Raw genomic sequence first — 12,705 nt, forward strand, 5'->3', positions numbered from 1 at the left:
GAAGTGACAAGAAGACGAGGAAGAAGACGTAAGAAGATGCTGGATGACCTTGGGGACAGAAGAGGATACTGTCATTTGAAGGAGAAAGCTCTAGATCGCATTAAGTGGAGGAATTGTTTTGAAAGAGACTGTGGACCTGTCGTCTTGACAGATTACTGATGATGATGATTGTGACGTGGATGGACAGAGCGTTGCTAGGTAACTGACCGTTAAACACCTCGCGACCGAATATACTCAAGGCAGCGATAGAAGTACGGCTTTTTTTCTATGCGGTCTGCGCCGTGACCACTGCTATGCAACGTTACGGTAAACACTTCTCTACAATAATATATGCTGTTTTCTGTGCGTAGTCGGTGCGGAGGCTATATAACGAGATTCCAGGCATACCCAAGGCACTGTTTCAGCGTATTTCAGAGTGTGAAAGTCAGAATTATCGACAGCAGACAGCCACGGGAAGTTCATAGAAGACATGTGAAGACTCTGTTTATGTGTAATACTGGGAGTGTGAGATCTGTAAAATCTTATAATCGTAGTGTGCGTGCAACACTGAATTATAAAGTGTGTGTAAATCGGAGATAGCGCTGTAATTTGAGTGTAATTAAGAGAGGTTGTAAACAAAGTGCTAAGTAAATACAATCATTCGAAATAGAACCCGTCATTTCGTCACGTGTACCACCCTAAGCACGTGACAATAATCTATGTAAAAAATTATTTATTTTTTATCATTAAGGACAGGAAGCATGGGACCTTGTGGCATTACAAGTGCATGAAGTTGCAAGTCATGTCACATGTCTCAACTCTACACACATCAAAATCTAATGAGGACAATGTAACTTTTTGCTTTAAGAAACCTTATGACATCAGAAATACATGAAATCAGAGATGTATGTAAGTGTCCCGTGTTTGAACTTTACTCCTACCAACGCCCAAGGCAACTTTTATAGACAGAGTAGCGAGTTGCTAGGCAAGGCAAGAGGATTCCTGTCCCTGCTCATCTACTGTCAAGAGAGTTTCGCTGCGTCTAAGACCCACACTGTGTACTTTTCCGCCATCTGTGTCTGTTATTGGACTTACTAAAAATCATCTAATTCTCAGCATTCAAAAGACTTAGTTATTTTACTTTCTACCACCTCCGCACTATCCCCCAACAATTATTACACACCGCTTTCAACCGTTTCTCTATCAGTGTATGCGTCTTTATCGATCAGTTGCCTAGAAACGGCCGTTTGTTGATGTATCTATTGTACAGCAACGGCTGGACATGTTACAATACAGTTTTATCTGTAACATTAAATATCATAACCAAGTAATAGTGTCCTCATTTTAATGCATATTTACAATTTAATATTTATTTAATTTAATTTAATTTACAGTAATATTTACAATTAAACACAAGTCTAATAAATTGGAAAAAAAATTCTCCGACTTTGAGCTGGTCGGGAAATTATATATAAATTATATATTATATCTATATCATTTTCGATTTACGAATTATCATTTTATAAAGAGTTTTCATGGAACGAATTACTATCGTAAATCGTACAATTATTCGCATGGAGAGTCCGAGAAAAATCACGATAAACCTCAGGTTAGCTGGTGTCCTTGCCTAGATTCAAGTACGTCCGGAAAGCCGCGCCATAGCTCAGGCGGTTAGTCGCCGGCTTCCCACCACGGCTGCCCGGGTTCGATCCAAGGTCATGCCATGTGGAATTTGTGGTGAACAAAGTGCCACGGGAGCAGGTTTATTCCGAGTACTTCGGGTTCCCCTACCAATTCTCATTCCACTGACTGCTCCACTCTCATCATTTATCCGGGGCTGGTACAATAGGCCAGTTAGTGGCCGACGTATCAAGTGAACTCAGTCTCACCCCACCGCAAGAAATTAAATTAAAACAAATATATTAATTGTCTCCGAGACACAAGTCTGTATTGTTAACGCTACGGCAGCCCCTTTAATATTATCGCCTCAGTATTCAACAAAGGAGCTGTGCGGTGGAGCCCAGAGGCTCACATTGCCGGACATTCTACGTAAGCAGAAGGAAACCGTTTAGTATCGCATTGGCAATCGTAACACTAATACATAACGGCCTAGTCTATACTAAATGAAGAGTCAGAGGAAGAATTTGTGGTCACGTGTAGCCTCTTCGCAACGGAAGCAGCCACCCAATTCTCGGTAGTGCAGTTTCCATTGGACTGCCTGACGAAAAGCGGTGATGTAGGTTGTGACACTCTTCAGGGAGCCGGAAGCAAATGCCAGTACGTGAGTTCGTGTGTTTGGGCCTTGTGAACAGGCTCAGTGCTTCCCCTTGTTGGCTGCGGAGTGAATGCGAACTATACCGGACCTGCAGCAATAACATCCCGACGTCTGCTTGGGGATTTCCCGAAAGCTCTATTCAAACGATGCCTGTTTCTTGTAGTAGAAGAAACGAAAATCAGTGGAACAATAAACTGTATTTACAGTGACGTTTTCTAAGTGCCTCGGCGTGAATGGTAGCTCAATTCGTTTTTTTAATTCGCATAGTGGGGGGTGGAGTCCAGCTGGGTCCACTCGGCTCGTCGGCCATTAATGACCTATTGTACTTGCCTCAGGTGATTATGATGATGGAGAATTTGCTGGAATGAAGATTAACAAAGGAAACTGAAGTACTTGGAGAAAACCTGCCCCAGCGCCACTTTGTCCACCACAAATCCCAACTTGACAAGACCCGGGCTCGAACTCGGGCCGCTGCGGTGGGTAGCCAGATACTAACCGCTTGAATGATAGCTCAGTTAGTGTACCGACAGGCTACGCGATGGGTGTCCCGTGTTCGATTCCAAACAGTGCAAAATTTGTCTGTTTTCCATAGCCTCCAGACCGATTAAGAGGCCCAATCAGCCTCCTGTTGAATGGGTACCGAGGGCTCTTTCCCCGGGGGTAAAATGGCTGGGACGTGAAGCTGACCTCTCACCTCCATCTAGTTCAAAAATAAAAAAAAGGTGAAGTTCTACCTCCACTCCCCCCCCCATATGTCTTCATGGCAGAGTCCTTAATTATTTATACATACATACATACATACATACATACATGTATACTTCCGTCACAAAAAGAAAACGTCATTACGTCATTTCCTTCCTCTCCTTGTTACATGCTTCGACCTCACGCGGCCATCATCAGGCAACTGTTGATCTTGCTAAAACCGTTGCACTGCATTTAAAATGAGTTGGTTCCAAATTGAAATATGTCAGTGTCGTTCCATTAAGAGAAAATGTATCTGTTTGAGCGCGCTGTTTTCCGCGTGCGCCGTCGGCGTTTTGCGTGTTGCCTAGTGTAGACATTACGGATGTCGTCGTGATGTTACTATCGTTCCTATTATATGCTCCACTCGTCGTGGGTTCCATTCCCGGTAAGGCCACTGAATTTTTCAATTGACCTAATCCTTCGAACCGCACTATGGCCCTGAGGTAGACTCAGGCTCTAACAGAAATGAGTACCAGAAATGTTCCTGGGGGTAAAGGTGCGGCCGGTGCGTAATGCTCACAACCTCATCGCCATCTGTGAGCTGACTGTCTAAAAAATGTGGGAGCCTCGACGTCTCACAAACCTATGGGCCTCCGCGGCCTCTTACACGGATAGCTTTACCTTCTTTGTACAATAATAATTTTTTTGAACATTATTTATATTATAATATTCGGAGTGACGTTTCGGAGCCACAGTCCGATCTTCAATATATCATTTAAAATAAAAATTAAGACAGGAATAAAATCCATAACTTATCTTATATTAATAAACCATAATGATGAATTCTGAGGTCTCATTTACCTCACGTTACGTTTGACAACAATTCTATGAACACCACTAGAAAATATAAAATTGAAAGAAAGACGCTCTGCTTGGGCTCAGAACTTAGTACACAAAACTGCAAAGTGCCCGGATTTGGAATCATCTTATCGTACTGAAGTTGAAAACTTAGTTCACTTTTATGTCACCAGAGTATCGTTGTCGGCCAGTGCAATGATTGGAATGAAAACAATTTAAATTTATATGAAAGTATGTCTGTCCATTCATTTTAAGGCGAAGACGCTTAGACGATACGCATCTGCCAATCTACATGGAAGAAGCCGCTCTTCGGCCTGAGCGAACGCTTGCAGTGACGTGGACATAAAAGTTGGCCTTTTTAAAAGAAGAATGAGTGGGAGTATTCAGTAGTCGCAAGCGCTGGGATTAATAGACGTGACTGCCCGGATATGTTATGAAAACACGCTCTAAGTTGGTGCCTCTGTGTGGACATATTGCCACCAAACAATAGAGGATTCTAGAAGCAGCAAAACAGACTTCAATATGTCCACGTATAAACATCACGCGTGGGGTACCCCGAACGTGTTCAGCCTTCACGCGTTTAATAGGAAGGTTAGAAACCAACACGACCTACATTCTGAATGAAGTTACCCCGCGTAACAATATCACTACCACAGCAGAACAACAAACAACATTACCATACGTAGCAGGCAAGTGCTATGTATATCGGCTACAAATGCCTTATTAGATACTTTAATTATGTTTTCAGTTGTAATTTTAACTTTAACCCGTATCCATTTAATATCACGTTTAATGTCTAGTTTTTAACTATATTTGAACCAGATTTTAAAATTGAGATAAATTATCAACCGAGAATAATCACACAGATACAATATGAGTTCATATTAATTAATAATGCAATTCAGAAGCTAAATAATATTCGTGTACGCCTCTACAACAATAGAGTTGTTGTCCGAAGCGGTGTTTTCTGTTCGGTCTGTGCAAAGTGGTTATACAGAAAGTAATTGGGGCAACGAGTCAGTCGCCAGTTGAAAGTCAGCCTAGGAAGAGAAGGCTAGGAAGTTGGTGTGAAATGGGCGCTATCCTGGGAGTTAGTCAGTTGTCAGTTGAGAGTTGAAGGTGCAGCTATGAAGAAAAGAGTTAGTTGCAAGAGTGCTATTGTGATTAGAAGACGCTATATGTGCTGTAGTTACAGTGAGACTGTTATAATTACTGTGTTAAAATCTGTTGCCAGGATAGACCAATGAAGTCTGAGAAGACATAACATGTTCTAGTGATTTATAAAGTGGGGAAATTAGCGGCAACGCTGTAATTACTTGCAGTTCCGAGTGGTAAGTATAATTGGTCAATAAATCCATACGCCGACTGCAGTCACACCCCCAAGTCATGAAGACACTCTTACAGAGACCGCAGAAATGTTAGCACGGTTATGATCAGTTTGCATATTGAGATTCTTGGTTCGAATTCCGGTGTTAACATGCATGTACATGTATATCCATGTTTTTCTGTGTTATGTGGGTTCTTGTTGAAGGAGTTCTACCAAATTTCTATACATTGCTTCAGAATTAACTGTGAAGGGGAAAACCCGAAGTGTCTAATCCATGATAGTTACAGAAGAAAGTGTGGAAAAGTGTGGCGACCAATTACTGCATGGGGTTATGGCCCCTGCATCAGGTTGAGATATGCAGAACCTAATAGCGCTTTCTTCCATCTCTGTAGGTTCATTGTACCTATGAGTGTGTGTTGTAGGCGTGTGGAGGCGTCAGCGTTCCCGCACGTGCAAGAAAGAGGCAAATTAACTCTTTTAAAGCAATGGGGAAACCGGGGCTAAAAGCTACAGTTAATATATATAGGCTCGATATTCTCGCGGAGGTGACTATAAGGAGCACTATTGCCTGGAAAGTAAAGCCATAAGTTCTGGTAGACTTTGCTGGCTTTCCGGAGGAAGATATTCCCTCCGGGACGTCGGTAAAGGCTGCCAGATTGCACAGTGTTACTTTCCAGAACACAGCATACTTCATAAACGCTAATAAGATCTAAAAGTTTGTGATGATGGTAAATTGTTACAATTAATATGTTGCTGGACATTATCCATCATCTTGTCTGTTAAAGAACCGTCTAGTTTCTATTAAAAAACACNTTCATAAACGCTGTTTAAATCGAGAATAATAACGAACACTTAAATACGTCTAATATTAAAGCAAATGGTATATATAATTACCACTTTTCACTGAAACATTAAGATAAGAGGAACTTCATATTTCGTCTGAGTGGGTGGAAGCAGGGCGGTTTTCGTCGAATATTGAAATTCAAGTCCATTTGCTCATCAGATGTAAATTTAAATAAAATTTTCATAAAGTTAGTCAAACAGGGCAGGGTTTCTCGTAATGTTTGTCTGTCTGCCATTATGACTTCTAAGGAAGTACTTTCTCCCGGAACGTTAGTAAGCTCCTATCACATCTTCGAGTCTACAGTTGCATCACGTAACTGAAATCCGGAGCAATACGACTGTGTGTGTTTAGGTGCACGACAGTAGCACGGGATTACATGTATTTTTTTTATTGCTAGTGGGGTGGGACTAAGTCCCTTGTACTGCGGCCACTTCTGGCCTATTGTACCAGCCCCAGATGATAGGTGAGGGTGATTGTGGAGCAATTGGTGGAATGTAGATTGGCAGGAGAAACCGAAGTACTCGGAGAAAACCAGCCTCAACGCCACTTTGTCCACCACAAATCCCACTTGACCAGACCCGGGATCGAACCCGGGCCGCCGCGGTGGGAAGCCAGCGACTAACCACTTGAGCTATGGCGCGGCCCAGCATTACATGTAACGCTAAGCCTTCTGAATTTATGAATGACACAATGACGTCACATTCCAACAGTGCTTAGCAATCAAGTGACTAGTGTTTTCTGTGTGGTCTCCAGTAGATCTTTGTTTCCTGCGTTCTCCTTGCAGTGCCTGTATAACACGAGTCTGCATGCAGCTAAGGAGAGTCCAGGAGAGTTCAGGACAGTTTAGAGTCCAGGAGAGATCAGTGCATTCGAGAGTCCGAGAGAGTTCAGGAGAGTTCAGGACAATTGAGGATCCAGGAGAGGTCAGGACGTTCGAGAGTCCAGGAGAGTTCAGGACATGTAAGAGCCCAAGAGAGTTCAGGACAGTTGAGAGTCCAGGAGAGTTCAGTACATTCGAGAGTTCAGGGCAGTTGAGAGTTCAGGAGAGTTCAGGACAATTGAGGATCCAGGAGAGGTCAGGACGTTCGAGAGTCCAGGAGAGTTTTTAGCTAAGTTCCGATGTCCCAGGGGGATTAAACAGCAGTGGCAAGAAGACTTCATAGTGATTTGAAGTGCTAGTTTCTGTGTTGAGACCCGTTGCTAGGAGACGTCTAGTGTAAACTGAGAATCCTAATACCTGTGCGACGATGAACAGTAAATTGTGCAAGAATTGAAGTCTTTATGTGTGCTGTAGTACAATGATATTGGGAGTGTGTGATTTAGTGAGATTTTTATAGTTCCCGTGTATAAGTCCGTCGCCAGGAAACGGTTAGTGAAGACTAATGGAAATAAGCTGGGAATATTAGTGTGGCATTAGTGTAAATTGTGTAAATCGGCAATAATATAATAATGTATTTACGACCTGTCGGTGGTTAATACATTTAATTACCAATCCGAACCCCTCTATAGTCACTCCAATACGTGACATTTTGTATATCATGGCACCTTAGCCCATCTTAACGGCGTAGTTCATAAATCCCTCCCATCAGTCTGTGTGTCTACATGTGTATCCCTCATATAGTTGCTAGGCAACGGCTCGGTTAACACGTTCCCGTAGCAACGATGAATTGTTAGAGGCTTCGTTTTCTATGCGATCCGTGTTATATCAAAGGAATGAAGGCGATTGGTCCGTACCAGAACTTTTGAGGATCAGCGAACAATCTTCTGGATCCCGTAATTTGTTACATCTTATTGCGTGGATAATACTAACTGTATTCCTGCCAATACAACACTACATCCACGAGGTAGAATTTGCTGCCTAGGACGACATGCTTCTGCACATGTGTGCCATCTTCAGGCACGATTTCTAGTTGCGAATCTATCGCATAATATATAGAGTGTAAAACACGTCGCTGGGTCGACTCGGTTTACATGGAAAACGTACGCTAAATATATGAAGTAACAATTTTAACTAAAAAACCGGACATGAAGATGGCACACATATGCCGAAACATGTGTCTTAGATAGTAAATTCTACTTGATGGAAGTACTGTTGTTTTGACAGGTATATAATAAATTTTATCTGCGATAATCTCGACTCATTGAGCGATTTAATAAGAATATTAATTGAACATTATTGATGATGACCCTTTGAGAGCCGAAACACGTTGGGATTTTGAGTAAATATTATTTAATCTTACAATTTGATGAAGTTCACGAAATTCAATTAAATCAAACAGCGATATAGCGCTAAGCATGCCTGTGTGAAATTTTAAGTTGTGTAACGTCATGCAGCAGATTGCACGCATGCGCAATAGCAGACCGAGCCCTCTATAAGCGCCACGCATGCGTAATTTTCTGTATTGGTTATATTATTCTCCAGTGCGTGTCTTGATAGCCGAAGTATTCTTTTCCATTTATATTTCCAGACTAAAATTTCGTATGCGTGTATGATATTTCTCCCACATGCTAACTAAGCATTTTCATGGAGCTGAGCCCTTCTTGATAAGCCGCCAGTTGTGCAGCTAATCAAGACCTTCCTAGTGTTTATGGAACCCGAAATTTCATTACCGTGTTCACAAGGTCCCTGCCCTGGTCCCTATCCTGAGCCAGATCAATCCAGTCCGTACCACCCCCTCTTCTCTCTCTAATATCCATTTTAATATTGTCCACCCACCTACATCTTGGCCTTCCTAATGATCTCTTTCCATCTCTCTTTCCCACCAATATCCTATATGCATTCATCTTCTCCCCATTCGTGCTATATGCCCTGCCCTTCTCATCTTCTTAGACTTTATAATTCTAATTATACTTGGAGAAGAGTACAACTTATGAAGCTCCTCATTACGCAGTTTTCTCTAACCTCCTGTCACTTCGTCTCTCTTTGGTACAAATATTCTCCTCAACATCCTGTTCTGAAACACCCTCAGTCTGTGTCCCTCCTTTAATGTCAGAAACCAAATTTCACACCCATACAGAACCACAGGCAAATTTATAGTTCTGTATATTCTAATTTCTATGTTTTTGGACAGCAGACGAGAAGACAAAAGGATCTGGACTGAATGGTAGCAAGCATTACCCTAGTGCAATCCCCTCTTAATTTCCTCTTAAATCAGGTTTCGATTTGTTATCGTCGTTCCCAAATATCTGAACTGTGCCACATTTTCAAAACATCTGTTTCCTATCGTTGTCATGATTTTTCCCTGCATTTTGGTGACGAGAAACCAACATATACTTAGTTTTCTCTGTGTTTACTTCTAGACCAACCTCCTTACTTGCGTCAATTAAAGTNTGTTAGAGTTTTTATGTTTTTCTTTAGAGTATCTATATTATCACCCAGTAGATTCATATCATCAGCATAGACCAACAGCNTGACCAACAGCTGATATGTCCCGTTTAATTTCAGTCCCACCTGTTTTCCCTGGACCTTCCTAATGGCATATTCTAAAGCAAAGTTGAAAAGGAGTGGCGGAAAATCTGCCAAATGTTACATAACTCAAAGCCGTGGTTAGTCTCCGGCTTCCCACCGCGGCGGCCCAAGTTCCATCCCTGATAAGGTCATGTGGGATTTGTGGTGAACTAAGTGACACTGGTTTCCCCAATTACTTCGGTTTCTCTTGCCGGTTCTTATACCATTAACTGCACCACATTCATTATTCAAACTTTTATTGACGTCATAGAGTCTCTGTATGGGCGGTCGTGTAAATTACTGCTGGGTTCGTCAGCACGTTCATTCTTATTTTCGGGCCCCTCGGGACCCACGACACATATTCCTCTGTTTCACAACTGACTTAGAAGCCCGACGCTGAGAGCGTTCTTAAATAAGAAACGTAAGAAAACTGCCAAAAATAGGCAAAGCTGTCTCTGTTCTTAGTTAAGGACCACGACATGAAGACGCATGGGATGGTGGTGGTACAGGTCAAAGCATTCCTTAGGGGATATCCGTAGCCTGATTCAAGTCCCGGCAAGGAGCTCCCAATACCCACCGGATATAGGACAGCTTTGGCACTGCGAAATACAGGAAATTCTTTCCCCTTCCTGAGAATCGAAACCAGACATCTTCATGTCATTTCTTCATCAATTACTCCTCACCGCCTCGTAAGGAATCAATGTTTGTTACGTAATCACACTATCATTCGACGCTATATTTTTGATACAGCGCCATTAAACATGCAAATAGTTCATGACTGAACAAGGAGCAATGAACATCTTGTGAGACTTGAGGTGCCCACGGCCGTTAGTGTGAAGACAGTCATATCAGGCGCCAGTAGAGGAATTTGCTACCTCCGTATTCAGGCTAGACAATTCGCTGTCCTGAAGGCGACAGCAACAGGTTTCAGAGTTACTGATTCTCTACCAGGCTATTCGGTCTCGCGTTTAGGAAGATGAAATTCTTCAACATTGAATGGTGTGGCGTAAGATTTCTGACCTTACATGGCGGGCAAACGCACTTAAGATATCTGCGTCATGCTTCCAACTCTAGTCACGAAGTGGCTGGTCGCCCGAGATAATTTTGGAGAAAATTATAATAAAATGGAGTTGACCTTGAGTGAGGAAGTTGAACCAGAGTTTAAAGTGTTCGGTTATTGTCGCTGGAGAATGTTAATGGCAAGGGCTTGGTCGCTTGCGTCACGTTTAAAAAGATTTATGGATACATCTAAAAGAGTTTATGCTAGGATTGGCCTGAAATGGGCGAGGAGCCTTCGAAAAAACAATGAATGTTAAGATAGCAAACTTCTGGGATGTGACATTTTTTAGTTTAGCATGCACATACTGACGTTTCGGAGCAACTTGTCTACAACCACCGCTAGAACAGACATTCTTGTCGTTTCTATCACGATGATGGAGACAGCAGGACAGTATTATAGGTACGTATCAATGTTTCGGAAGAACCTTCTGCTTCCATCTTCAGGGCAAAGGTGAAGAACGATCCTTTTACTCTAATGCTGGAGGCAGCAAGTGTCACTTCTACTCTGAAGATGGAGGCAACTCGTTCCTCCGAATTGTTTGTACGTATCTACCAGACTTGACAGCGCCATAGTTTGCACATAACACTCCCACCCCCACAATTGCTGCCTATTTATCGTAATGAAAAGTGCCCTGTTGCCAGATCATCGTAATTACTGTCACGAAATTCTTCACAGTGTTGCCCTGAACTGTCACAGGACGAATGAGGCAACTACGAACATAAAGACGTACAAGTTTCTATAGCATACAAACCCTTCAGGACGATAAGTTTCTCTGTATCCGTAGTTCACGGACATTGTCGGCATCTGAGATTGTCGACTGATGGATGACAGTGAACAGCGAATCTGAAAGGATCTGGAAGGAATTCACGCCCTAATTTAAGGCAGTGATGAAAACATTATAACCTGGTGCTGGTCATTTTCCGAATGCGTTAGCCCTTGAGACACAGCTCAGTTTGAGTCTGATATAGGAGGTCCTGACAGGACTGAGTGACACAATGAGATCGCAGTCATCTAGATTGTGACGCCGTGTAGTTTTGTAGATTAGTGCCTACCGCCACATAGAAGAAGACCGTAATTTTCGCTGTGCTGTTGTTGTCAAGCTGCCTTGCGTTATGGTAACTTTTTCTAACATTTCAACGGAACGCGCTATTGCTCAGGCAATGTACTAGTACGTCCGTGGCATGTTGCACGAGGAGCAGTCGGTCTGACGAAACACACAGCTGGGAGAGGCTGATTTAGTTTGTCCCTTTCAGTGACTGGAGGATTCGTGACAGCTCAGTGGGTATAGCTACGGGCTACGTACTGGGCGGCCGGGTTTCGATTCCCGGCAGAAGCGGATTTTCTTCTCACAGAGTCCAGATTGGCTCTGGGGTCCATCCAGCCCCCTGTACAATTGGTACGGGGGTAAAGCGGCAGCGGGGTGAAGCTGACTACTAACCTCCGTCTAGTGCCGAGGTCAAGAGTGGTGAAACCATGTTGCACTCCCCCATACGTCTTCACGTCATAGTGCTCAATTAATTAAGCACAAGGCCAATTTTATCTTTCACCTTTTAAGTCACCAGAATGCAGGGCAAAATCATGAAACAAAGATAGCTAAAATATATTTTGTAAATGTGGCACAGTTCAGATATTTGGGAACGACTATATCAAATCAAAATTTGATTCAGGAGGAAATTAAGAGGCGATTGAACGCAGGTAATGCTTGCTACCATTCAGTCCAGAACCTTTTGTCTTATCGTCTGTTGTCCAAAAACATGAAAATTAGAATATACAAAACTATAATTTTGCCTGTGGTTCTGTATAGGTGTGAAACTTGGTCTCTGACATTAAGGGAGGAACACAGACTGAGGGTGTTTGAGAACAGGGTGCTGAGGAGAATATTTGGACCAAAGAGAGATGAAGTGACAGGAGTTTGGAGAAAACTGCATAATGAGGAGCTTCATAACTTGTACTCTTCTTCAAGTATAATTAGAATAATCAAGTCAAGGAGGATAAGGTGGGCAGGGCATCTAGCACGAATGGGGGAGACGAGGAATGCATGTAGGATATTGATGGGAAAGCAAGAAGGAAAGAGGCCACTAGGAAAACCGAGATATAGTTGGGAAGATAATATTAAGATTGATCTTGGGGATATAGGGGCACGCGTTAGCGTAGTTGGTTGATGCACTATACTACAAGCCGGAAGGTCGCGGGATCGAATCCCGATGAGGTCATTGGATTCTTGCAGCAT

This window comes from Cryptotermes secundus, unplaced genomic scaffold (genome assembly GCF_002891405.2).
Source record: "Cryptotermes secundus unplaced genomic scaffold, Csec_1.0 scaffold213, whole genome shotgun sequence".
Taxonomy (NCBI): Eukaryota; Metazoa; Arthropoda; class Insecta; order Blattodea; family Kalotermitidae; genus Cryptotermes; species Cryptotermes secundus.